The sequence below is a fragment of the Zonotrichia albicollis genome, chromosome 2 (assembly GCF_047830755.1).
Source record: "Zonotrichia albicollis isolate bZonAlb1 chromosome 2, bZonAlb1.hap1, whole genome shotgun sequence".
NCBI lineage: Eukaryota > Metazoa > Chordata > Aves > Passeriformes > Passerellidae > Zonotrichia > Zonotrichia albicollis.
Window position 1 is genome coordinate 34,936,872 of NC_133820.1, and position 27,670 is coordinate 34,964,541.

A 27,670-nucleotide genomic window follows, 5' to 3' on the forward strand; every position below is an offset into this window, starting at 1 on the left:
TTTCAACGTTTAATAAGGTTCCTTCCTTTCACATTTTTTTTCACCAAGTGCTCTAACTTTTGCACCAGCAAAAATGGAGATGCTTCATGGAGAAGAGAGGAGCCAGACTGTGAGTGTGGTGAGAGTAAAAAGATGGGATGCATAAAGCAGCATAATGTTGGTGCCATGGGGAAGATGCTGAGCAGTGTGGGAACACAAATAGGACAGACAGGAGTTTTGTGTAGATGAGAAGGATTTAGGTAAAGCATGTGTGTACACTATGTTAGTTCTCTACAGGGTAAATTAAGAGCTGCAAAATCCTGTGGCTCACTCTGCTACGGACAACACTAATTTTACTGAAAATTTCCACGGGAAAATACTGTCTTTGAATAAGAAACTGGGGTGCCCTTTGAGGAAAAGCTACCTCAAAAATATGAGGTTAAATCAGCATTTTAAAGAGAAGTGATGAATTTCATTTAGCTTTGCCTTAAATTGTTTTTCTCTTTTCCTTGTTTATGAATTTAAAAAATGGAAAAAACAAGTATTGTGGATAAGGACAGGTAATACTTACTCTTGCAATCAGAATGAAGAAGACACTTGCCCTTGTTCAGAGGGGAAGGGTGAAGCCGTTTCAGAATGAAAAGTCTGTGTTAAATACTTGTCACCAGAAATTGAATGTCGCCCACATCTTTCACTGAAAAATATGTTTGGGGGTTGTTTTTTTTCACAATACTCTTGTGTGGGTTGTTTTAAAATAATATTGTATCAGTTTCTCCACTTCCTCACTGATCCAATAATTTTAAACTCCAGGGTCCCTCTCCTTTCCTAAGCCACAGCATTTCCCCAGCACAATTCTGTGGTCAGTGGTAGAGAAAAGGCCTCAGCTATTAAAGCTCCAAGTCAGAATAATTAGCAGTGAGGACAGAGACATAGGAGGAAAAGATAGAAAACAGATTAAAGTTGACAGGAAATGAACTGCACAATGTGTTTAAACTGTTCTGATGAATGCAGTCTGGTGTTCTGGTTTTGTTTGATCAGACTGGTGTTTCAAAATGGTCTGCATAGATGTTCACTGGAACAGAGGAGTGTGAATTAAAGTCTTATTTAAAGAAGTAAAAGAAAGACTGATAATGATCCTATAAAGAAAATAATGCAAAACACAAATTCAGATGGATGATCTCTGTCCCAGGAACATCTCATTGACTACTGCTTCTTGTGGGAGGGTGGTCTGTATATTTTTATCCACTTGATTTTTAACATTCAATATAGGATTTTGACACTCCTCTTGACTGTTCTGAGGTTTTCAGTGTGCTATTCACAGTAACACTGGTTTATTTTCTGAGTATTTACCATTGACTGTGGAATTAGTAATGCATGTGAACAGATACCATCGCTTTGCTTTAGACAAGAGTATGGAGAGGATGATATGTTTATGTAAGTAAAGATAAGAAGACTGAAGAGATAAATAGGCAAAATGTAAGCAGTGTCAGGCCTCAAATGTAAAAGAAGTGGTGCCCAAATCTGATGCAAAGACAGGAGGATATTAAGACATAGAAAATGTGCAGACTTGCAGTGTACTGGATTGCTGCATAAAGCAAAATAATAAGAGATGCAACAGGATAGAGGAGATTTTGGAAGAGAGCAAACTCTCTTCTAAATAAGAAAAGTCCAACTTGAAGTTATCATCATGGAAGATCTTTACTATAGAAATTCATTCAGAACCAGAAATGAGACAGCTATATACTTTAGGTAGAGAAGAATAATTTAAGATGTCATTAAGATACTTTGGAAGCAGCTTTCTGGTTGAGGGCAGCAGAATTTGGGAAGTGAGATATGAGAAGTCTGTAGAAGGTCATGAGAGAAAACAAGTTTACCACAAGAATTGATGAGTAATCATAGCAGACTTTTCTTCAAGTTATATATTGAGAGTCAGGATCCCATGACATAGAATTCAAAGGAACCTAGATTTATTTGGGTTGGAAGGGACCCTAAAGATCATCGATTTCCAACCCTCCTGTCATAGGCAGGGACATCTTTCCCTAGGTCAAGTTGCTCAAAGTCCCAAACAGCCAGGCCATGACACTTCAAGGGATGGGGCATCCACAGCTTCCCTGGGCAACCTGTTCCAGTGTCTCACTACCCTCATAGAACAGAATCTCTTCCTCATATCTAACCCAAACGTACCCTCTTTCAGTTTAAAGCTATTCCCCCTTGTCCTGTTACTACATGCCCCTGTAAGGCCCATAAGGTCCCTCTCCAGCTCTCTAGCAGATTGCCATTAGGAAGGCTGCTCTGAAGTCTCCCTGGAGCCTTCTCTTCTCCAGGCTGAACAACCCCAACTCTCCTCAGTCTGCCTTTATAGTCCAGGTGTTGCAGCCCTCTGATCATCTTGGTGGCCCTTCTCTGGGTTCTGTCCATCAGGTTCACATCCTTCCTATGTAGTGGGCCCCAGATCTAGGTGCAGAACTCCAGGTGGGGTCTCACCAGAGTAGGGCAGAGGGGGAGAATCACCTTGCTTGCCCTGCTGGCTACACTGCTTTGGATGCAGCCCAGAAAGCCAAGCACATCCTGGTGGTGTGCAAAAGGATATGTTTGACTTTCTGGGCTGCAAGAGGATGTTGCTTCTCATCTCCCAACATCCCCAAGTCTTTCTCCTCAGACCTGCTATTGATTCATTCTCCACCCAGCCTGTGTTTGTGCTTGGGATTGCCCTGGTCCAGGTGCTTGGCCTTGTTGAACTTCATGAGGCCTGTGCAGGCCCAGCCCTCAGGCCTGTCCAGGTCCCTCTGGATGGCATCCCTTCCCTCCAGCATGCTGACTGCACCTCACAGCTTCGTGTTGTGGGCAAACTCACTGAGGGTGAGCCCAGTCCCACTGCCCATGTAGCCAACAAAAGTGTTAAACTGCCTCTGTCCCAGCCCCAGCCCCTGAGGAATGGCACTCAATGCTGTTTTCCACCGGGATATTGAGCCAGGGGCTGCACGGAGTGTGACCATCCATCCAAATCCTTCTCCACTGTGGTGTGGGCTGGGCCTCTGCACTTCAGAGATGGGGATGTTGTGTGGGACAGTGTCATGTTCTTTGCTTGTACAAGGCCAAGTAGATTACATTGGTTACTCTTTCTTCATCCACCAATGCCTTCACCCACCATGGAAGGCCCTCGGATCTGCCAGTGAAGCCATGCTGGCTGTTGCAAATCATTTCCTTACTTTTCATGCGCCTTGGTATAATTTCCAGGCAGACCTGCTCCATGATCTTGTCAGGCACAGAGGATAAGACTGAGCCTGTAGTGTCCCTGAGTCTTCATTATTTTCTTTTTAAAAGATGGGAGGGAGTATGTTTCTGTTTTTCCAGTCAGTGGGGGCTTTACCAGATTGCCACATCTGGTCTGAGAAAGGAGAGAGTGGGACAGAGGATGACCTAGACAAGAAATAGTGCATGTAGAGGAATGAAAGTTGTCAAGATTTGCTGGCTGCATTAATTAGAAACAGTGTGCATTTAATGAAAAGGAAGAAAAGTGGAGAGGCTTGGATAGCTGAAGCTGACACACAGTTGAGGATGAAGACATTGCCAACAAGTGCAACTAAAGATATGCTTTGAGTAAGTGCCCGTTTCCACACAGCAGAAGAGAAACTCGAGCGTCATTTGTTCAAGGTGCTATGAAGAACCTTCACAACCTACCTGGAGACTGAACTTTCCCTGTCTTCTGAGTTCTAAGAGCACAGATCTAGGCTCTGCCTGTGGTTTTCAGTGTGGGTTATTGCCGTGCCATTTCATGTTAATTATCGTAAATGTCATCAGATATTATTTGGCAGTCTCTGTGATCTGCTCTGTTTGAAGTGGTTTTACTCAGCTTAAAGTCCTTGCTGGCAGCAGATTCCATGTTAATAACAAATTCAACAAGAAGTGCAAGAACGGTAATGCTGGTTTTTAACTTTTAACCAAATGCAGACAGAAATAAAATTTGCTCCAGGAACTGAGTTTCCAATGATGACATGGATATCAGAGTGCTGGAACCCCATCTGGTACAAACGTAAGCTGACCTGGTTTTGTTGACTTCTCATGAAGGTTCCATGACTTTCTTCATGTGAGAATTCTCCCTGCTGTCTCTTTCTATGTCAGCTGAGAATCCTAAAGATTCAGATAGCTTGATGGTCTGCAAATAAATTAGTAAATCTCTGAAGCTGGAAGTGGTTCTGGGAAAGGATCATGATTCTCTGTGTACTGACAGATCTGTTTCAGACACAAAGTGCTCACCCCAACAATTGTTTTGTCCAGCAATTTGGCAAGAAGGTAAAATTGAGGCTGGATTACAGTATGCAAAAACCTTGTTCAAGATATAGGGCATTAAAACCAATTTAATTATTTCAGAGACTGCAGTGTCTGTCACACTTGTCAGTGAATTTCCTACCTTTTGATGACCTGTCTTAGAACCAAGATCTTGTTACAATGATGGGAAAAGAATTTCAGTAGTTTTATTTGCATATTCTGTAACAAATACTTTAATTTTGCATATGGAGGTATGTGAAAGAGAAAATGAAAGTATCCATACCATCTTTCTTTTGTGCAGGCAGATGCAAAACTTCTCTATCTACTTAACTGATGCACTTTGATGTTCCTCCAGCTATTCCATTTCTTGACTCTAACCGAGTTCATCCAGTCTACCTGGAACATAATTGACAGGTCAGCCTCAGATTTGATTGCCTGAATGTTTGCAATTGCAGACTCTGTAATCTGAGCTTTTGTGTTCACCATGCTGTGAAGGCCAGAGTGCAGTGGTCATTTCCTAGCTCACGGATCCCACCACATGGCAAGTCCCCTAGCAGAATGGCATCATGCAGCAGGCTGGCTATGAAGATATAGTTTATGACCTTTGTGGGAGCAAAGTGGCACAATATGCTTATAAAGCCTCTTCCTGGTTGTTCTGTGGTTGGGTGTTGCTTATTCCTAGAAACACCCACGCACCTGAAAGTCCTGATGAGAATAAATTTCCTTTTACACAACTCCTACTGGAGGGTAGGTAAGGCTGAGGTGAAGCCCACATTCCCAGAGTCCTTCTCTGTTCAGGGAAGCTTACATTAAATAACAAGACTGAAACCAGGGGACCTGACTTTGAATTCAGAGCTGCTGGGAACCCTTTATACACATGTGTAGGTAAATAAAATATTACTAACGTTTCAAAGTACTGCTGAGGTTGATTGTAGTAATAAAAGGACTAAAGGCCTCCCTGCAGCCTAGTCTGAAATTCCACTTCCCATCATTTCTGGGAGTCCTGTCCTAACAGCTTCTGCAGGCCAGATTGGTGCTGTGCATATGCTGACAGAGCAGAGCTCCCTGGGCTGCCTTTGAGCTGGCTTCAGACACAGAAGCTGTGCAGGGAAGTCAGCACAGCACTGCACACAGCCAGGGCACAGAAACCTCTGTGTGCAACTCTGTGCTGCCTGGTGGGAATGAAAGAGTCCACCCAGTGCAATCGAAGCCTGTCAGCTTTCCTGGAGCCAGTTCAGGGTCACTGACACACAGCAAAGGCCCACAGCTCCTGCTGGGGTGAAATGCTGTGGCTCTTTTGAAATCAGCATTAAAATGTTCACCTCCCCAGGCTCCAGAGCAGGTCAAAATGCCTAGGAGTTTTATTTTGTGACATGCTGTGGTTATGTTGTAGCCTGCATCCCAGCAAGGTTCCCCTTGAGCACAACTTCAGATTGTGCAAGGAAGACTGGGCTTGCTTGCAAAAGTGCTCTGAGAGCAGCTGACTGAAAAGTGAGGAGGAAGTGGCTCAGAGGACCGGATGAACTGACACATGTTTCATGAGAGGAAAGGGGCAGGAATGTCCAGATGAAGCCTAACTCCCCTCACTTCTGGATGCCCAAAGCACTGGAGTCTGCCCCTCTTATCTTTGGTCAGGAGGCTGAAAAGAAATGTGGAATTTTTAAGGTTCTACTTGAACAACAGGAAGATGTTTCACTTCTCTGATTCCTTAGATACTTGAGAGATGGACAGGATATCTTCACTTGATAACAAAGAGTGGGACAATTTTTTTTTCCAGGGGAGATGCTCCCTAGCAATCTCCCACAATAGGCAAGCTAAGGATATGAAGCAGGAAGTTTTGCATTTGAAAACCCTTTGCAGCACACCAATGATGTGGCCTGGAAGCCTGCTAGCTCAGCAAGTTTGGGACTAACCTTGGCACTGCTCTCAATGCTGTGCTGTGTCTCTTATTCCCACTGTGGCTGCACAGAATATCAAGGTTGTGTGTGATCTATCCTCCATTATTTCAAGTACCCAGACTAAGAAAACATGAGAAATCTGTGGGAAATTTTTTTTCTGCCATAAGTCAATGGAAGTTAGTGGAAAGAAACTGGTGGATGGAGATGTTTGCAGGGTGTAGATGTTATTATTTCATTTTCTGCAACAGGTGCTACACATGTAGACAGAAGCAGAAGATTCATTCTTCTGCCTGATTTTGCATGTTTGGACAGTTATTTCTGTCTTATTTTGCAGTAAGGGTGAGAGCAGATGACTCTAGTAGAGTGGACATTTTTATTTCTATAGAAGAAATTCAAGTGCAGCATCAGATCATTCAAAGGTGCAAGACATTTTCTAATCTTCAAAAGTTAGGCATTGGTTTAAAGGACAATACATAAAGCTTAGTATCTCTTTCAGTACTGTGTCTGCATTGTTCTAATTTCTCATGTTTACCATAATTCATTATTAATGTTTTATGCAGGCTTGCTTTTTTTCTTGTTTCAACAATATCTGGTGATAAGGATGTACACAGCACATTTATGTGCTAATGTAAAATTACTTCCTTTTCCTGCCTTGAATTGGTATGAGATGAGTTGAGACTAGTCCATAACAGCTGTGTTAGGCATAAAATAGTTCAGTGTTCAGTGTTCAATAGTTAATTAAATGTTGGTTTAATTAAGATGTGCAAATCCAAAAGAATCTCTGGTATAACTCCAGAAAGGTCAATTTATTCATCAAGTCTTGATTTTTCTTGATAGTCTCAATTATTTTAATGTGCAGAATGGAACTTCCTGATTTCATGGTGCTGTTCTTGATACCTTCTGAGGAAAGTAGGCTTGATCTGGGGGGTTCCAGATAGTCCAGAGGTAAAGGTCTCTCTTCCAATTTCTGTACAGGCTCATTCTGTCACTTTTACTTTTTAATGTGAATTATAAACATTATTTTTGTCTCAGAGAAGCTCCACTCCCAAGGCTACATATATTCCATAACTACAATGCCTGTGCTATGATGGGGACACATAAATTGGAAATTGAGAACCCATGGGCTTCTCCCATGTAAGCAGACTTGCTAACCCAGCAGTTCTTTATTTCTGATAGTAACATACAACAAGAAATCAGCCCTGCTTGCTACAGCAGAGCAAACAAGACCTATCTGGCACACACTGGTGGTATATGCCATTTCTATGATCTGGAAAATAGAGCCTGGATATCCCTGAAAACTGAAAAATAATTTCTCAGCTTGCTGTCCACTACTCATATCATTGCCAAAGAAATGCATTGGCTTGGGTTTTGCTCATTGTAACAACAATGGCTAAAACATGAGCTCTCAGAACCATATGGCTCCATCTGGAGCAAAATTCCTAATATCACTTTATTTGGGAACTTGGCAATACTGACAACATTTTGGGTGAAGAAAAGAACATGATGGTACAACACTGGTAGTGATAATAAATTTGGGGTTTTATGTTTTAATCAGGTCTGAATTTTTAAACTAGATACTGGTGAATACGAGTGATGGCACTTGACATTTTCAACACCCTAGCACTTGGCAAACTTGTCTGAATAGCAAGAAGAAAAAGACAGTGAGTCAGAAGGTCAAAAATTGTAATTTGGGGATGTGCTTCCTCATGCTGCTCTGTTCTTTCTTTAGAAACTGCTGTATCTACTCTTTGAAATAAAAAAAATGCTGAAAGTAGAATGAAACAGCACTAAAATCCAGGAAATGCTGCAACATTAATTTTGATGAGACAAGTGTGGTACTGAGTGAAGCATTTTAAGCTTCCCAGTTTGGGCTGCCTTTCTGAACCCTGTGCCATTTGATTATAAAGGGAACTTACTGTTTACCCTGATAAGCTATAAATACCAATAGTAGCTTACTAATGAGTTTTGCATGGCTTTCAGTGAGTAGGCAGCAAGAGCATGGCAGCTTGGATCATGGATCATGGATCATGGATCATGGATCCCCAGATCCCCTTTTCAATATATTATTGTGATCCAAATAATGTCTGAACAGATAATTAAATCTTCTGTGATTAAATATTCTGCTTGCTTTCAGGGTATGTTGGGATACATACATTTACTTCATTACCCAGACCAGCTCAAGCTTCCCAACTTTTCCCTGACAAGATTTGGTTCAGTAATACCATCTAGAAAAAAGAATGACTGTATATGAAATGGCATAGATAGTTAATGCCGTGAAACCATAGAGGTTTTTTGGCACATATTAGTATTTGATTTCTTTGAGGATCAAAGATCTAAACTTAAGTCCAGAAGGATCAGAACAAAGTCACTGGAGAACACTTGCAACATGGAGTTCAGCCCAGGCTCTGTACCCTACAAATGCATCAAATCTTTTTACAGGTACTGTCTTGAGTAAAAAAAAAAATATCTGAGAACTCAAATCATGAAACTGTCTTAAAAATACCTGGCCCAGGCCGCTGAAATAATTAATATTTGTTACATTGGACTTTTAACCTGATGAAGTTGACCACCTGTATAATCTGTGAGAAGGAATCTGTATATTTACCAGCTGCCTTTTCTCCTTGCTTGATATATCTGCTGAGAAATGTGTCACAAGCTCCTGTTTCACCAGAAATACTGAAAGACCAGAAATTACTTTAAAAGTAATCATCTATATTGCAGAGTTTCCCCATTGCATCTGTTTCCATCCTATCCTACTTTTCAGCTATTGTAGCAGCAGGATCTGAGAGATGAGTCTTTTGTTTGTTCTAGAGGAGAAAACCAGCCTTTTCCCTCTATTCTAGCCCCTGGGTATTGCCAGAATCCACTGAGATCCAAAATGTCTCTTTCACAGCTGTTTCAAAACATGTTGTCTGATAATCCTTATTTTCCTCTTTGTTCAGTGCATAAGACCAAGTAGCTGGGAAAACAAACATTTGACTTGAGGTTGATTTTAGCAGATTAAAAAACCTATTCCAGTTACCCTTTCATCACCACCTTGTGGTCATTCCAGATGATGCTGTAATGCTTCAAATATACATTAAAATGAAATGGAAATAAAATACTTTTTTCAGCCCAGAGCCGAAAATTTTATTTGCTCAAAGGAGTAGAATGTGGTGAAGGTTATGTGGTAATAAAATATTTTTGAAGGTCTACTTTTTGTGAAACTTTAAGAGAAAGAATGTACCACCATATGATTTTTACCTAATGTAATTGCTTGAATAGATATGGCATAATAATTGGTCATCATTATATGCAGGTTTGTCTTAAAGTATTTAAATTGAAAATTTTAATTAGATTTTTTAAATCCATACTAACAATCACCTCTATTTAGACTCCTGTGAAGATTCATCTTTTTAAAGTAAGTTTATTCTTCTGTATATTTGAGAATAAGAAAAGTGACAAAATAGAAATTAATGAGAATTCTTTTCACATTAAGTCTTAAGACTTAAGAATTTAAGCATTGTAAGAACTCATGCTTCAACCCTATGGCAAAGATCTGAAACAAGCAGAATTGAATCAGGGGAACGTTGTCTCTGATGTACTTGATAGCTGTAATTTAAATCATTGTTTTCAAATAAAACATTGAATTTGTAGTTGCCTCTCAATAAATGGGCCAGAACACAGGAAGAGTTTTTATTGTGATAAGGTACATATAGGAAGGAGTTTGATAATTCAATGTTTTTCCTGGTGTAATGGGCTGAGACTCACTTGTTCAGAGGGTTGCTTGTGCTTACCCTGTCTCTTAACATGTTCTGTTTAGATGGCATTATCAAGCAACACATGAAATGAATAAACTTTACTTGACTCAATGTAAGATAAACTTCTGATGTAAAGATATTAAGCAAATCACTTAATAGGAAAAAGTTCATATGCATGAGTTGAAATACCAGCTGCAGCAAAAATAAGCAAGGGCCAACAAGCCTGCTATTGAAAGACAGCAGTAAGAGAAGATTAGGCAGGCACCATAATTTTTGTATTGTTCCACCAGGTGCATTGTGAGCATTTGCAATCTTATCCTGAGGACTTAACACCAGAAAGTTCCAAATCTCTGAGATCATCCCAGCCAGATCTTTTGCACTGTTTGTCAGGCTAGAGCTTGTAGATTTTTAAATTCTTTTGCACAGAGATAAGTAGGGCTCTCTCCAGGCTGATTATTATCCAAAGAATAATCCAACTGAAGCCAAATCCAAGTTTGATTGTGAATAAAAGTCTGGATGCTGACAAAGTCTATATGAAGCCCTAGCACTGTGTGCACTTTAAATGCAGCCCTCTGAACCAAGGATGTCCTGCTCAGTGGTAGCCATGAGTGACACATAGCCCATTTTATGATCCTACAAATAGGAATTTAAAAAAATCAAACTCAAATTTGTTATTAGCTCACTTTTACAGCAGATATTCCTGTAGCTGAAATTCTGACCTTTTATTCTGTTGTAAACAGGAGCTAAATCTTACTCCAGTAGTGTTACTGTGTTTGCAGTCTCATTACTGAGAGAAATACAGATGAAGGAGATATATGGGTGTCTGCAGACCTTGATAGATACTTCATAGCCTTATGGCTGTTTTGCCAAGCTAGGCACTATAAAAACCCCTTTAATGGTAGCTAAAATCTTCACTGATAGTGCAATAAAGGATGGTGGCTGCATTCTTATGACATTAGCTCTTCATCAGTTCCTTTTATTTCTAAAGGGAAAAAAACTATCTAAATCACTGATACGATTAGGACAAAAGTTTCCATTGGCTGTTAGAATTATGGATCTGGATGAGATTTCAAGGCTGAAGACAGTTAAATTCCAGAGAACTTAGATCTCTAGTCAGCCTTTTCTGTCATATCATCCAATTATCCTGGAGCATGTTTATCTCTGGAAGAGCAGTTCCAAAGAATAGTCTGATTTGCCCATTGCACTTGTGCTCCTCTCATACAAGGCACAAGCAGCTTTTGCACTTCATATTCAGGCTTGATCTTGTCTCTGTCTCACACAGGTCTTCCATACAGCTGGCTTGTGCCAGATTCCTGTTGTGCAGTACATCTTCAACATCCAGAGTCATGGCTCTCTCTTCACTTCTGTGCCATGACAACCCCATTGTTCTGGTGGATTATTAGGTCCTTGAAGCTGGGCAGCTTCCACCCTGTGTCATTTTGCAGAGCTGGGCTTCCTGTACCTTCTCTTCCTTGCCTCTGTTATGGGGCTGATTTGTGGCTGATAAACCCCACAGCAAAGCTCAAATGGAGTAGCTGTTTCTTCTTGTCTGTGTTTCATATCAGAGAGAGTTTTCTTATTCTGAGCTCATGGAAAAAACGTATTCTTTCTTTAGGACTGAAAATGTGAAAATTACACAGCTTCTCTCCAGTCCTTCTACAAAATGGCAACAATATGTGGTTTCTTATGTTTATGGTGTTGATGATTTTGCAGTGAACTGGTACTCAGGCATTAGCAAGAGTGGAGTTCTGAGCCAGTGTCCTGAAACTGAAGGCCTCCCAGATACTTCAAGAGAACCTAAGGCATGGATCAGAGGCCATGGACACTTGACACATTCTCCTCAAGCTTGGCAACTAATACCAATCCTCTTCCACATGCCTGTTCTAGTGCATACTGTCTATCTCTGGAAAATTCAGCATCATCAGAAGCAAAATCACACAGCCTGGGGGAGCTTGGAGCACTTGTCAGGCCTATTTATCCATTGAATACTTGCCTATGTGAGAAGCTGTGCTGGAAAGACCCCTCTATTATTGTAATTTGCTCCTGCCACTTCTGGCAGTTATTGGCAGGCCTGACAGGATATCCTAGATTTGCATTCTTTGCTCCCCATCTCTAAAATACTAAAACAATCACATGACTTATCCCAATGGTAGAGAGTTAGTTGCTTAGATACATGATCAGCATTCCCATTTATAATAATCAAACACCTTTTTGCTGCAGCAAGACCACTTTCACTGCAGATTTGATCTTCATGTTAATTTAAAAATATATTCAGGGCAGTGTAGCTTTCTGCTACAGGATTCTTTGTGGCTTTCAGTCACGCAGTTGCATTACCACAAAGAACTAATAGCAACCCCAATCTAGTTTTGTGAAGTACTGACTGTGCTACTTCTCAGTGCAAAAGAAAAATGTTCTTTTTGCTCTGATGTCTGATTTACACACCACACTGTCTTTTTTTCAAGAAACTTTCAAAAACCCACTTTTTTAAAAACAGTTTACATTGCTTAGAAACTCTAGTGCCAACACAGGCACACATATAAGCCTGCATGCCTAGCTGGTGCCTCTTAGTATGTTTATAATTTAATAAAACACAGATGGGTCTGTGCAAAAGCTTCTTTTAGCTAACAGTCAACCTACCAATTGTATTAGGTGGAAATCTTACTTTTGCCTGTGCTCTTCAGATGTACTGCTGACGACAGAGTGGTTGTGAGGGGGAAAAGCATAAGAAATGTCTGGGGCACAGGGAATGTCAAAACCTCCAAAATCAGACCACAACAGGTTTATCTCTGTCTCTTGCTGTACGTAGTCATCAATGTGGTCATTCTTCTGGTCATAAGAAGAGAGCTTGGTATGTCAAGGCATGCAAAAAGAAAAACAAAACAAAGAGGTTTTTATCCAATGCAGACATATTATGGCTTCTGTGAAAATTCCCAAGGCTGGTTGCAACTTCAGGTGGCTCAGTGATACAGGACAAAATAAAATGGAAATAAACCTATCCGCAGCATCTGCGTGTTTCCAAAGAACAATTAGATTCATTTATATTCCAGAAGCAAGAACAAACATATAATTTTTCTGTAGAAAAAGCATCCTTGCAGTGTTTCCCTTCTGGAGGTGCACTCATTGGCAGATTTGAGGCCTCCCAGAGAGTGAGTGAGATCCAAAATACTTAATGAAATTAAGGTTTTCACATGGACACATGTAATTCCAGTAATGAAACTGTGCATTGTTCTTTCTCATCAATGGCTAGAAGGGGCCAGCTAGAAGTAGTTGCCACTGGTCATGGTGTTGACACAGCTAGAGGCAAAAAACAGAAAGAAAATCTGGCTCATGACTTTCCGCTTCAACCACTGGCTCTGCTGGCTTTGACCCATTTTTTGAGAAAAGGGTCTCTACATGGAATATCTCTGTAAAGTGGAAGCCAAGGATCTCAGCGCCACAGGCTCTCAAGACAGCTACTGACCCACACAGGGCAGGTAAAGTTAGACTTTGTTTTTTCACAGCTCTTCATCTTTTTCATCTTTCTGGCACACAGACTTCTCTTTCAGGCTTATGTGATCTACAAGGAAAAAATTCATAAGCAAGTTCCTAAAGCAAGATCATTCTTCATGGGGCATATGGACTAAATGTTGTGACAAGAGTGACACTTGCTTGTCACTCTTCCTCAGTTTCCTTCCTGCTCTTCATGACTATTTGGGATTTGGTTTGATGGTCATGGTTATAGGTTTCTTCTTGAGATATTCCTATGGGACTTTTCCTCTGAACCCTAGAGGCTCATGACAAATCTAGCAATCCTAAATCCCCCTGACTTGGGAAATGCAATGAGTCTTGTTCTCTGCCCTGTTACTCACCAAAGGCTGTGTCAGTCTTTCTCCATTTCCCTTTTTGGAAATGGCATGCCTAGCCCTTTGTTTTTATTTTGCTCCTACTTAAAAGCTTAGGATTAGCTTGAATTTCAATTTATACAGATATCTTCCTGTCTCTAGTAATCTTTCTGTTTCAAAATTATATAATTGCTTTTCCCAAGACTCCTAGGATCTGGGTCTACACTCACGTATCTGAGTATAAAATCTTATAGCAGCACTGGACTATACCTGTGCTTTCATTCTCTGGATGTTCCTTTGGGAAGAAAGGAACATACAGGACCGTCCTCTTTGGGAAGAAAGATTCAGTGAATAGTGCACTGCATATAAGAATTGTACAGTTATGAAGTCTTTATCCCCTGATTAATTCTGGCCAGGCCTTTATGAGAACTCAGGGCTAATAGAAAGGCAAAGACTACAAAACATTTACCACCAAATCTCAAATATGTCACTGCTTCAGGTTTTCAGATGAAATATTATCCACACTTTCTAGTGTGAGAAAAATGTTAATCTAAATGAAAAAGTAAACAAAAAAATATCAGGCTGAGGCAGATATTTACCACAGTAAATTCCAGCCCAGACTCATAGCATTTGATAATATGATAAACTGAGACTTTTATAACGGGAACTCTTGCACAATCTTAAGAGTTGATTGTTCCCATCCTATCTACAAGCACTCACTCATGAGTCTTCACAGGCTTGCCTAAAGCCTGTTTGTGAAAAAAACATTGTATAATTTTACCAGACTAAAAGGGTTTTTCTCCTGCTCATGTTTCAGGACATTCTTTTCTGGAATAAAGCTTTTTAGGCTCTCCTTTTTAATCTAATCCCTTTCCAAAGTGATACATTTCACTAAGCAAAAGGTCCTGAAGCCACTTCTATAACTTCCATTAGGCCCACTGCATGAAAGGAAAGGGTCCCTGGATCAAGATGCCACACTCTGTAGCCTAACCTAAGCTCAGCCTTGTTTTAGATTTCAGACTTCCTGTTTTCTATTGAGCAGGTAATTGCATGTAGTTTTCTAACTATAATCCTATGCATGTTAGAAAGGCTATTGTGAGAGTAAACATGCTGAAGATTAAGAGGTGCTTACCCAGCAAGATATTGCTAAAGTAGGATAAATAGAACAGAGCCCTCTGGAGAGCTGACACACTGAAAATATGGGGGTGGATTTCTCATAATCCCCTGATGGACAGATACATTAAGTAAAACTTAAAAGAACCTGTGGTCACAGATTTTCTCCCTTGCAAATAAGCAATCTGTGGCAGGGGAAGATTTGAAACTTACTGATCTCTCTTTCGGTAATGGAAAGTTAGAAGCAATGGCTTGTTTTCTCACAAGAAGCTCCACCTACTCTTTGTTCACTTTGCACCATTAGTGTGAACATACTACATACTACATCAAGATGATGATAGGAAAAAATAGCAAAGAAAGTTATATGTTAAATGCACATTATTAAAGATTTGAAAATCAGGCAGTCAGAAGCAGTAAGAAAAGGCCCAAACATTGCATAGCACATGTGCATTATTTTACAGTCAGTAATTAGTCAGAATGTGGCAGTGTACACAAACCACAGGGAAAGACTATGCAGAAAGAATTAACAAGGGACATTGTTATTTTGACCATCTGTGGCTGGGCCTGCACTGGAATGACCTGCAGCTGAGGCAAATGGTGTCTGTAGGAGAAAAGAAACTGCAGGGGAAACAGCTTTATTAGAAGGTCTGGTGATAGCCCTTCACTTGCTTGACCCTGACCCTGTGCTGGAACTTGGAGTAGTGTCTTCTCCTGGTCTGAGGTGTGCTCTCCTTCCTCCCCCAAGAGAGTTCAAGAATGGAGAATCAAGTATCTGCAAATGGGCAAAGCTCCAAAGTCTGTTTGTGATCCTGTGGGTTCCAGGGTGTGATGCTGAGCCTTGCTGTCATTGAGAGAAGCAAAACCTGTAGCTGGGTTTGTAGAAAGAAGCTTCTAAAAGAGATGCTACTGCTTTCTTTTCTCTCATGCTCTGGCTGGATATCCCCATCTGCAGTGATGATGTTACTGCTGCAATCTCAGCCTGACAGGCCCTAGCAGGAAGGACCAGAGCAACTTCTCTGCGGCACTTGGAAATTTTGACCCAGACTAGTGATGACTCCTGGCCGTACCAAGTTGCTTGGGCTCAAAGTTGAATGAAATGTTCAGAACAAGTACACTTGTTAATGAGGTGTGTCCTCACAATGTGTGCAAAGCTCAACTGATTCAAATCAGTTGAGTGGCTTCCATTGTGCTATATTTGTTTTCCTACAGAAGCTCACTCACGAGGGCTACTACAATATGTTTCTTTTATTTCTGCAAATAAGGGTGAGGTAAAGTCTAGGTTTGAAGAAGAAACAAAAGCAAAGATCCAATTAAAATAAATTCCAAGATGCTATATTTACATGGCTATTTCATTTGTCTCAAGTCTCAGGCTGTACACTTCATCAGAGCATTATTAGGAATGACTGTACCATAGAAAGTAATTCACCCAGGACTACATTCACCAGCATAATGCCAAGTGCTACATGAGTACGATATTTTGCTGCTGCATCATGAGTTGACATACAGAACAATTAGGCAGCTGGGTGAATGTGGGTGAGAAATTATGTTCTTTTCACCTCCAACCCTTTGTCTGCTTCAAAAGTGGACTGAAAATTCTATTTCTCTTACATTTGCATGGGAATACATTTATTAGTAAGCCTCCAGATATTTTTTAATCTGGTTATTCATATCTTGGTGCATGAGACTACATAGACTTGCCAATGTTCTTTCTCATTTGTTTGTTACATGTAAAACCAAGGTAACAGTTCTAAATATGCTATCTATTCTTTAATCTCTATCTTATGAATCAGGCAAATAACAACACTTATCTTTAAGGGCAGACAGAGAGTTTAAACTAAGCCAAAACAGCACTTGATTAACTGTGGGATTTTGGGTTTTTTTTTTTGGGGGGGGTTGTGCATTTTTTTATTTTTGGGTGACTTCAGGGAAGATTCAAAGGTCTTTCTAAATGTTGAATCTGAATACTTAATTCTAAGGCATTTTTGGTTCAAGTAAAATTGAGGCATTCATAAATTCAACATTATTCATAAGGGTATATTTCCAGCTCTGCAGCTGTACATCAATGTCATTGTGCACTTATTTGCCCTTACTTTTCCAGCTTGTCCATAAGAAGGCTTAGAAGATCATGCCAAAAGTCTTTAGGAGAAGGCATACATCATTGCGTGCTCTCCCTGCTGCCCAGAGCAGGTCAGTCATTACCTTGGTTACACAGTCACTGCTGAAGCCCATGTTATCACTAGTGAGAGCGCTGCAGGGGCATGCATGAAACACCAAAAGGCCCTCATAGAAGTATTAATTTCCTGGAGTGCACAATTTCTCTCACTTAAAATGTGCACCTTGTTTTGTCCAGAAAATGCTTTTGTTTTTCTGGATGATACCCAAATCTGGTACGCCTTGTTGAAGGTATGTAACTCAGCCTGTGTCTCACTGGGTAGGGGCCCCAAGCAGCCACTTGGATCTGCAGTCTGCTCCAGAACAACCTCCTGTCCTCAACTTTACATGTCAGTAAAAAGCACAGTTTGATGCACATTGCTCTGAGCAGTTTCAGTTATGAGATTTTATTAAAATGAATCTTTTGTCTACCTTTTTTTTTTTTTTTGAGGAAAATCTCATTATGAGTGCCCAAACGCAGAGAAATCATCAGTTTACATCAGGCCAAAAAGTCACACAAGAGCAACTAGCACGCATGGCTATGTAGCCGGAAACCTCTAGATTTGGGGCTTCTTGTTTTCCTAACAAAAGATGAACATTTTCCTAAGCTGCTTCCTGCCACTTGTTGTCCCAAAAACAAACCCCTATGACTTTCATTCCTTTTTCCCATTTCTTCCAAGAGCAGATGAAGAAAGGCCATTGTGATACTTTCTCTGCTGTGAGCTTGCCATGTGACCTTGTGACAAGGAAATCTGAAGTCAACCCCCTGACTGGCCCTGTTCTTCTGGAAGACTTCCAATTCTTGGAGAACACAGGCCAATATCATCATACTCTAGCTCCTGCAGTGAATATTTTTTATTTTTCCATTGAGCTGCTGATTAGCAGCCTGGTTCTGATGCAAGTGTCCAACAGCAGTGGGGACCACAATGCTAAGAAGCAATTGGTGTGCAATTCCCTGACCTTCAGCTCAGGCAGCTCCTTGCTCCCAAACAGGTCAATCCACTGGGTCATGGATGAAATAGCAAGGGGCATCACTCTTGCCAACAACCTGAATTTGTTGGAACCTATTTCCTTTAGTTGGTATTAGGGGTTTTGGATAGTTTTTTGTTTGGGGTTTGTGGGTTTTTTTATGTTTTATTTTGTTTCGGCTTTTTTTGAGGAAGACAATAGTTTAATACTGGTATATGTGAAAAAAACCCAACAACAACAACACCAACACCAACAAAAGACAAGTACCACAAAAAAACGCATGCAATTTTTTTCTGCTGTTGTGATTTAACCCTGGCCAGCAACTAAGCCCTCCGACAGCTACTTGCTTATTAACTACTTCCCCAGGTGGGATTGAGCAGAGAATTTGAAGGGTAAAAATGAGAAAATTTGTGGGTTGAGAAGAAAACAGTTTAATAGTAAAACAACATTGCATGTGTAGAAAAGCAAAACGAGGAATTCATTCACTACCTTCTATCAACAGACAGCTGTTGAGCCATCTCCAGGAAAACAGGGATCCATCAGGCATAACAGTGGCTTGGGAAGACAAATGCCATAATGCCAAATTTCTCCCAGGGTGTGCTGCGTGCTGATTAACAGCTGAACAGCAGTCATGTCTATAAACTCAATCTAGCACATTCCAACCAAATTTGTCATCATCATGTACTGAACACACCGGCAAGAAGGGCAGTGTTCGGTGAGGGGAAGGAGAGATACTCTTGTCTGCTCTGGGAGTTGCCCTGGAGCCTGTGCTGAAACTCCGACTCCAGAATGCTCAGGCTGTTGTATGCTCTCTCCTGCAGAAGGATTTGGGATGGCTTTGAGAGTAAATAGAACAAGGAGTAGGGGAAAGGCTTGTTACAGAACCCTGTGGTCTCTGGTATGGGAATCTGATCTCTTTTACCCTCATGGAGGAAAGAGAGACCCTGACCTATTCGAATGGAAACTGTAACAAAAGCTATGAGCTATTTTTCCTTCGGGCTGGAGACCTGGCCAGTCTGGAGAAAAGCTAAAGAAACCCAGTAAGCAGAGCTCACAAAGAATATGTCCTGAGTACCACGGACACTGATGGCTGTGGCTGACCTAGGTCACATCTTTTGTTGATATCTCTGAAACTGTGAGGTGCCCTGGAGCCTGCGAAGAGAGGGAAGGGAGCTGACCCTCTCTGTGTGGTCCCTTTGTGCGTAACACAGCCCGTGAGAGCCGTGAGAGCTGCGGCTCTGCGGACGGTCCAGCCCCAGGGCGAGCCCGCCAGCAGAGAAGCTCTGAGCACCAAGCTGTGCAGGGGCAGCTGCTCAGAGCTGCTCAGCTGCTGCACAGAGGAGATGGAGCTGAGCACGAATTGCGGGCAGGCAGCTGATGAGAACTCAGAACCAGGAAAGCTACAAGTACCTGCTAAAGTCCCTGTGGTTTTCTGCTTGCTGGCCTCCAGGTAGTTAGGTTACCATAAAGAATTAGCAGTATTGTTTTTAGCTTCTGAATTGTTTATTCTTCTAGCTCTTATCTCTGGGTGCATTCACATTGTGTGTCAGCTCTGCAGAATGCAGACTGTGCTGTGACCAAACAGCTCCATGTGTTAACAGATGGACAGAATGGAGCTGGTTCTGTAAATGTGAAAGGAGGAATAACATGGTGCTGAGCCAGCAGAATCACCGTCTGCATCCTGCTGGTGTCCTGCAAAAACCTCCTCAGGCAGGGATTACAGCAGTATATTGGCTGCACCAGGAAAGGGTGAGAGGCAACAGGACCGTGGTAGAAAAGCTGCACAGGAGAGGGAGTGCAGGGATTCAGCATTTCCTCTGAGGCATTACGCTGGATAACTGTTACATACGTTACTGTGCTGAGGCTGAAAAGCAGGATTTTTTGATCTTCAATGTTTGGATGAGGGGTTTGGCTCTGACTCCTTCAGTAGCTGATTCAGATGTGAAATGAGGCTCACAAAGCTTGAGACATGGGGTCAGGCGTGGGTAGAAGCAGTGAAGGAGCAACAAAGATCTAGGTCGCGTTCCAGCCTAGACTTCTCTGGTCTCTGCCCTCTCCTCCTCCTTGCACTTGTCCTGCAAACTAACTCAGCCTTAGACAAGTATTCTTCCATAGTTCAGAGGTTTAGCAATGGCAGTATATCATCAGATGAACAATTAAACTCAAGGGTTCCTTTGTGACAGGACCAGTACGATGTGTTTAAATAAATTAACATTCAAGACCTGTGTTCTGTGGGCTGCAGCTCTCTGGATTATGCAAAGGGATAAATTAGAGTGAGCCTTAGATCTCAGGATTGGAATAATTTCTGTGCTTCATGTATCACAAAATAACTGCTCAAGCTCAAAAAGATTCTCTCTTTTTTTTGTTTTTGTTTTTGTAGCTGGTGGTAAAACACTTCAAAATTTTTATTGCAAAAATGAGAGCTGTTCAAATTTATCTTTAGTCCTGTGTGGTCATCCTGGGAAAGCTGCTGCTCAATTACTACACTGTTACGACGCAGGGGAAACTTGGGATGCTCAATGGAGAATTAGCAAGCTTCGTTTATTAATAAGAGCATCAAATATTTATGCACAATAAGTAATAAGCTCATACATATTCTGTAAATTAAGCAGTCTATTGGTTATACTGCAATATCAGCTCTTCCTCATACCTCAGGAGTTACATCTCTCTTTTCTCATGTCTCTTTCCTAATTACTGCATCTTGTTATCATGATACAGCCATGTTTCAAGGCTACAATGTCTTTGCAGGTGTAGGAACTAGATTAGCTGGGTTCGGTACTTTTCCAGCCCTGAGTCAGCTAACAAGAAAATGTCTACATGACCTCTGTCATGTAGTCATTCCTCCACACTACACACAAACACTTTTTCTGGATTTTTTTTCTAGAAGACATGCTACTTAAATACTAGAATAAAAGGTACCTGAAATGGAATTACTTAATTTAATACAACATGAGCTAATTTCCAATTGCATATATGCTAGATTTGACCTTACACAGAAAGACTGACACTTGCATGCATGGTAACAGCACCTGTAGTTGCATTAGAGAGAGAGGATGGAAGACAGAGCTGACAGGGTTGGGGAGGATCCTGCTTGCAAGCTGTGCTTCTGCACAATTACACTGGCTGCACTGTAGATGTTCGCTTCCTTCTTCTGAGAGCTCTGGTTCTTGCTGAGTTCTTGCTGCAGGCTGCATCACTGACATATATAACAGCACTTTCTCTCATCTTTGCTCAAGCCCAGACACCTCTGCAGGTGGGAGCTGCCTTGGTTTGCACCAGTTTGACATTGTCCCAGGAAACAAGGCACCAACACCATAGATGTGAGGACAAGGCTGTTGGTGGAATGCAGTTTTGGTTTCTAGGAGTGTAAAAACAGAATTCCTCCCTTTTATTTGTTAGAGAAACCCAATACCATAAGGCTTCATGTCTGCGGTCTCACATGAGCATGACAAGAGCTGGCCATGCTCCAGCCAGCACCCAAAGGAGAAGTGCCAAGAGCCCTGGCACAGAGTGGAGCTAGATTGTGACTCAAAGACAGCAGTTAGTTCTGCCTCTGGTGTTTGCAGAGGAATTCGAGGCAGCAACTGCACCTTGTGCCAGAGGCCAGCTTAGACAGACTAATCAGCCAAGCTGCCAGAAATCCCCAGCAGTTACAACAGCAGCAGACCTGTTCAGCTCTCATGCAATACTTCCTGCCTTTCTATACTGACCCTGCCTTCCCTGGCTTTCTTTGCCTAGCAAAAAAGAGGCCAAAAGACTGGCTCTGAGCTCAGATGGGTATTTTGCTGCTGCTTTAATCTTCATAGCCTGGCAATGTTTATTCAGATCCCTCCATCAGGTGGAAAACCCCTAACCATTCCCTTTGTACTTTTTCTTCTGAATGATTTATGGCAGCAGGAAAAGCCAGGTGTGGACTTCCCTCCCTCCCTGTCTGCCTCAACTGAGCTGTCCCAGTCCTCGGACAAAACTCCATGAACACGTGCGGGACTGATGGGTTTGGGACAGACTGAGGTGACCGTGCATGCCACTAATTAGTACCAGAAGTCCTTCTAAGCTCCTCTGGACTGGCCAAAGGGGTTTGCGTGTATTGTGTCCCATACATACCTATTAAAGAAGATGTAGAGCTCAAAAGCAGCAAGCAAGAACAGGAGACTCATAAGGCCGATAAGGCTGATGACACAGGGAAGAAAGAATCCAGTCTTCCCTAAGGAGAAACAGATGCTCTTTTAGGTACATCTCACAGACCCTGCTTCCCTTGTGCCTCTGCCAGGATGGCATCTCCTGGACAATACTCTCTGTGTGCTGTACTTCAGAGCATGACCTAAGACAGCTCAAATACAGTGCCAGACACACAGCTGGGAAGAAACAACATCCCCCCAAGTCCTTGATGGAGGAAGCTTGTCTTTCACTGCAAGGCCACTCTTGCCCCAGCACCGCTGCAGGCTTTGCATGTGCATCCCAGCAAATCTCAGCTCTCATTCTCTTCCAGATGAGTATTTCAGTCAATTACATATGGCTGCACACAACGTCCCAGTCACATCTTAAGCTTCAGCCTCTAAAGCCTTCACTTACCAGCCAGCTTTGAGAGCTGTAAACTGGCTTTCAGTCTTCCTGTCACAACCCATACGTAATCAAACAATTAGCAACATGTAATGGCACCACTGGATTACAATACATTGATCTGGGTAATCGTACCATTTACACATTTGTGTGTCATGACCTTCTGAATTAATCCCACCTTTCCATTCATCCATGGAGGTCAATGGCAAATCCACTGCATCCGTCTTTCCTACAACTTCACAAAGGGTTTTATAGTTCTGACAGTACCTGTGTTTATCCTTCCCCCTCCCAACAAATTTCTTACTGGAAACTCAGCTGCCACATTTCCTGTTGCAATCCTGCCAATGCCACTCATGTTTGCTTGGTACATGAACAGAGGGCTGATCAGGGCTCTGAACATGGAAAGCACAAAGGGAAGCTCACCTGAGGGACAGCAGGCTATGGACTGGCTCTGGTTCCCAGCTGGGTGGGACACCATGCAGGTGGTCACATTGGTGACTCTGGTGCTACATGCTGTGAACTTGCTGAGAACAGTCACTGTCCCGTTGTCATGGCACCTCTCCTCTGCAGTGGAGCTGCCCTCTGGGGCCCAGGAGAGCTGAGCCGGCAGCTTCCCCGCCGCTGCCTCGCACATGGGGCTGCCCTGCTCGTCACAGGACAGGCTCAGCCTCGGGGGGCTGCAAAGCACCAGCAAGGGGACAGGCATGCAGTTAGTTTGGCACAGCCGGGCTGGGCTGCTCTTGTCCTCTGCCCAAAATGAACCTGAACTGAACCCAGTGAAAAGAGGAGAATGAGGCTGGGCTGTCATCCCATCTCATCTCCTCCCATCCCATCCCATCCCATCCCAATCACAACATAGGCCCAAAACACACGAGATGAAGAACAGCTCTCTTTTCCCTTTTGCCCAACTCTCCCCCATCCAGTTGAGCCTCTTCACAACCATTCATATCCTCTGTGTGTACATGGGAAATTCCTTCACACCTGTCATTTCTAACTGGATAGTGGAAAAAGAGAGCAGCAGAAGGGAGAAGAGTGATGGGAAATAAGGAGAAAGGAGACACAGAGATACTCCCAATGAAATACATGGGTTTATCCCAGCAAGAATCACAGAATGGCTTAGGTTGGAAGGGACCTTCAAGATCCTCTAGTTCCAACCACCTTGCCATGCAAAGGGACACCTTCCACAGGAATGGGTTGCTTCAAGTCCCACCCAACCTGGCGTTTAACACTGGGATGTCGACAGCTTCTCTGGACAATCAGCGTTCCAAGTAGCACTATCCTCATAATACCAAATATGTTCCTAATATCTAATCTAACCCTACCTTCAGGAGTCTAAAAAAAACCAGCTCCACTTTTGCACATTCCTTACCCAGCACGGTCAGGTGGTACCTTTTGTGGAAATTCCCTTCTGCTGATGCCACACCACAGCTGTTATTTCCCTCCTGGGCTAGTCCCAGTCTCAAGGGCAGGAGGCAGATCTGCTGTGAATATCAAGTTTATGTTGTCACTGCACGTTGTTCTGTGTGTCTTTTTCGTATCAGCCCTGTATACCAAGGTGCACAGGCCTCCGGCCTTGGGGGTTATTGTCCATTTAAGCAGAGTTATATTTCCTTTGAAAGAGCAGTTGAGAACTGAGCTGTTACCTACAGTCATCACTAAGGATGAGGAGTTGTGTCCTGAGGAGAAAAAAAAGAGAATGTGTGAGAGGGAGCCCAGGAGTTGTGATCTGGACTTCACAGGGAAATGTCTGCAGTGCTACAAACAAGTGTGAGACCATGGCTGTGCTCATCTGCACGTTGTCTGTCATCTCTTCCTGCAGCTGTGGATTATGGATCCAGTGGCCTGTCACAGCCAACCCCTGCAGTATAAATTTCCCACTGAGGATCATCTTAGTGGATAAGACTGGATACTGGAGCAGGACCCTACTCCTGCCCATTGTCTTCAGCGGTTCCGCATCCAAAGGCTGTGCTTGTGTGAGCAAATCCTCCAGTGGGCTGCTCATGGGGCCTGAAATACAGGAATGTGACTGTTGCATCCGGCCACACGACAGTGGCTTTTCTCTCTAACTGTTGCTGCCAACAAAACAAACAACTTTTACTTCTGCATTCATATGAAATCCCATACAGTGGGATTTGGCCTTGTCTACACCTTTCAGGCAGTACACAGGTGCACATAACACTGGTGGAGCTTTGTGTGGGAGGGAAGAATTTTGCCTCATGGCTCAGGGTTTTCTTATATGTGCATTAGTGTTGCCTACATGTACACAGGCAGCCTCTTTTGTGAGGTGCTTGTGAGACTGAGAGAAAAAAAGAGTCTGAGAGTAGGTTGTAATCCAGTGTGAAGAGTAGCTGAGGAAATGGGACTTTTGTGTCCTCTGGCTTCTGCTGAAGTTAAAAGCAAGCAATCCCTAGATTTCACAATGTTTGTGAACGATACTTCACAATTTTTGGGTTTATAGGAATAATACCCATAGCTGTAGTCCAAACAAACTTTTCTTTATCACTTCACTTATTTTCTATTTTAGTTGGTGGCCCTTAAACTTTGGGACAGTAAACCACTGATCTCTCAGTTCTCTGTGTCAGTGGTGGAAAATGAGTTGCTCTTTGCTTTGGCTGAGTAATGGTTTTAGTTACAGTCTGAAAGCTCTGTATGAGGAGAAAATCTCTCAGGTTTCCTTTTCCCTCAACATCACTGCCCCGTGCAGCAGAATCACAGTGTGAAAACACCCACCCCACTTTTGTTCTGGACATAGGCTGTCCTTTTAATGTAGTCAAGCACAGGCGACAATTTCTGCCCTGATGCTCCAAAGCTTCTAGTAATCTAATTTCCTTGATTATAGTGGTGACAGATTAAATAGTTGAGGAGTCCAGGGCATTCCACTGGAGAGAAAACCCATTCCTATTTGCTGCTAGGTGCAGAGATCCTCAAGAGACTCAAGATCACTTTGTGACCCATTCTACCTGTGCTAACAAAAGCAAACCAGAAAAAGAACCAGGAATTTGCATAATTAATGTAGATCAAGTAGGTAAAAGGATTATAGCTGCATTCTCAGATCCCATATTTTTGGAATTTGCTCTTCTAAGTCTTGCTGAAACTTTCATTCTGAATCTTGTGTCATAAAATCTCATAATACTTCACTTGTCAGCACAAGTCACTAATACCTAAGCGTAGAGCTTGACAGGGTGATCATACTGATCATAAAACCTCACATCAATTATGTTTGTAATAAATTTGTTAATTATAATGAAAAATATTATAATCCAAGAAAATCATTATCAGTTTTCAACAAAGCATTGAAAAGCCCAAGTTCAGCACATTATTGGTCGACAAGTGAAAAAAATCTATTTGCAGCTAGAAACGTTTTGATTTCCAGATAATTGGTTTTTCCATCAAAAAGTCCCTTCAGCAATTTGTAAAGATCCCTTCAACCAGGCTTTTCTTTCCCAAAGCATAGCTGAGTACATATCATTCTGATACCCTGCCTTTTCCTCCCCTGCCCTTAACAGAGAGGTGGTGCCAAAGTACCATCAATACCTGTAGTTCCTGTGACTGCAGTGATAGTGAGAAGGACTGTTGGAGATTTTTTCGGAGATGGCTTGGAAGGCAGCTGTGGGGGACAGGTTCTCACAGCCTGTTTCTGTAAACAGCAGAGGTTCTCAGGTTGTTTTTAATTACAAGTAAAAGTGACAAACATGAAGGCCTTGAGAACCTTGCATATCAGAGTTCTCAGGCAGCTTTCTCATAACAAGTAGATATTCTATCTTTGGCTGTTTTGGGAAAGCAAAAATAATTTTGAGAACCCAAATCTTGGTATTGGAAACATAAGGAGGGGTTGGTATGTTATCTCTGACCTATTGTGAGCTCAGATTTTGCAATATGCATGAAGTGAATTAACACTGTTATAAAAGGTGCCGGATTGATGAATAAAGTGGAGTTGATGCTGATCAATGAAAGGTGGGTCTTCTCCCTCCATCTTCAATAAAGGACAATGGTGCAAATGCTCTTCCTGACAACATTCAAAGTAGCTCTTGTTTTTGTGGATGAGAAGGCTTTCTTGCACTGTCCAGCTTGCTGTGAGCTCCCCAGCATTCCTGCCAGTGATCCTGAAGCCAGAGCCACTGTTCTTCCTCTACTCCTGAGAGTCCCACAGTGCAGCTACAAAGACCTGATTCTTCTTCCTAGCATGAGCCTTTCTCTGATGAGAATTGGTGAGCAGAGAGGAAGTGGTATTTGTATTTGCTTTCTTCCCAGCAGCCTTCCAGCCCACCGTCCCCAGTGTTACTGTGGAACGACAAAGTCTACAGCAGAACTTGCACAAAACCTGACCAGTGTGATTTTTCATGTTTCCCTTGGATCTTGCTGTTAACAAAATTTTTAACACAAGGCTCTCATCTATACTTGGCAGGATTACTGGCACAGATCAATTATGACATCTGGCAGTTCAAGCTAGCAACCTCAAAAGAGGGTCCAGGCACAAAGACACTCCTGAGCAATTATACCCTTGCAATTTGATTCCCTATCCCTCATATGACAGTCTAGACCCAAAGCCATATTAGGGTCTGGGATCTTCTCACTCTTTACTGGCTCTCTGTTCCATTACCAAGTGGTTGCTACATGATCATCTTCACATCCTCCTACATCAGTGTCAGTGGGGATTTGGGTCAGCCTCATAGTCCTTGTTGTAATATGGCTGTTACAGTTCATAGCACAGAATCATGGAACCAATTAGGTTGGAAAAGACCCCCAATATCATCGAGTCCAACCTGCGACTGATCACCACCGTGTCAGCTACACCATGGCACTGACTGCCATGTGGTTTATTCATTTCCAGTGGTTTCTTCAACACCTCCAGGGACAGTAACTCCACCACCTACCTGGACAGTCCAATTCAATGTCTAATCACCCTTTCTGTGAAGAAATTCTTTGTGATGTCCAACCTGAACCTCCCCTGGTACAGCTTGAGGCTATGTCCTCTTGTCCTGTGGCTTGTTGCCCAGGAGAAAAGGCCAATCCCCACCTGGCTACAACCTCCTTTCACATACTTAAAGAGATTGATAAGGTCACCCCCAAGTGTTTTCTTCTCCAGGCTAAACAACCCCAGCTTCCTCAGCCTCACATGACTTACTCTCCAGAGCCTTCACCAGCTTTGCTGCCCTCCTCTGGACACACA

The 27,670-nt window shown here is 42.3% G+C and overlaps 1 long non-coding RNA gene across 2 annotated transcripts; it reads right to left on the reverse strand.

Moving 5' to 3' along the window:
* Nucleotides 1–17,376: 17,376 nt before the first annotated feature.
* Nucleotides 17,377–23,170, reverse strand: LOC106629346 (uncharacterized). 2 transcript variants are annotated; one of them, XR_012578932.1, is made up of 3 exons: nucleotides 22,924–23,170; nucleotides 22,045–22,144; nucleotides 17,377–21,272 (listed from the first exon to the last, which is right to left on the reverse strand). It is a non-coding gene; the product is annotated as an uncharacterized LOC106629346 (long non-coding RNA). The 2 variants fall into 2 exon arrangements; XR_012578931.1 differs by having other exon boundaries at nucleotides 17,377–21,298.
* Between the last annotated feature and the right edge of the window lie 4,500 nt (nucleotides 23,171–27,670).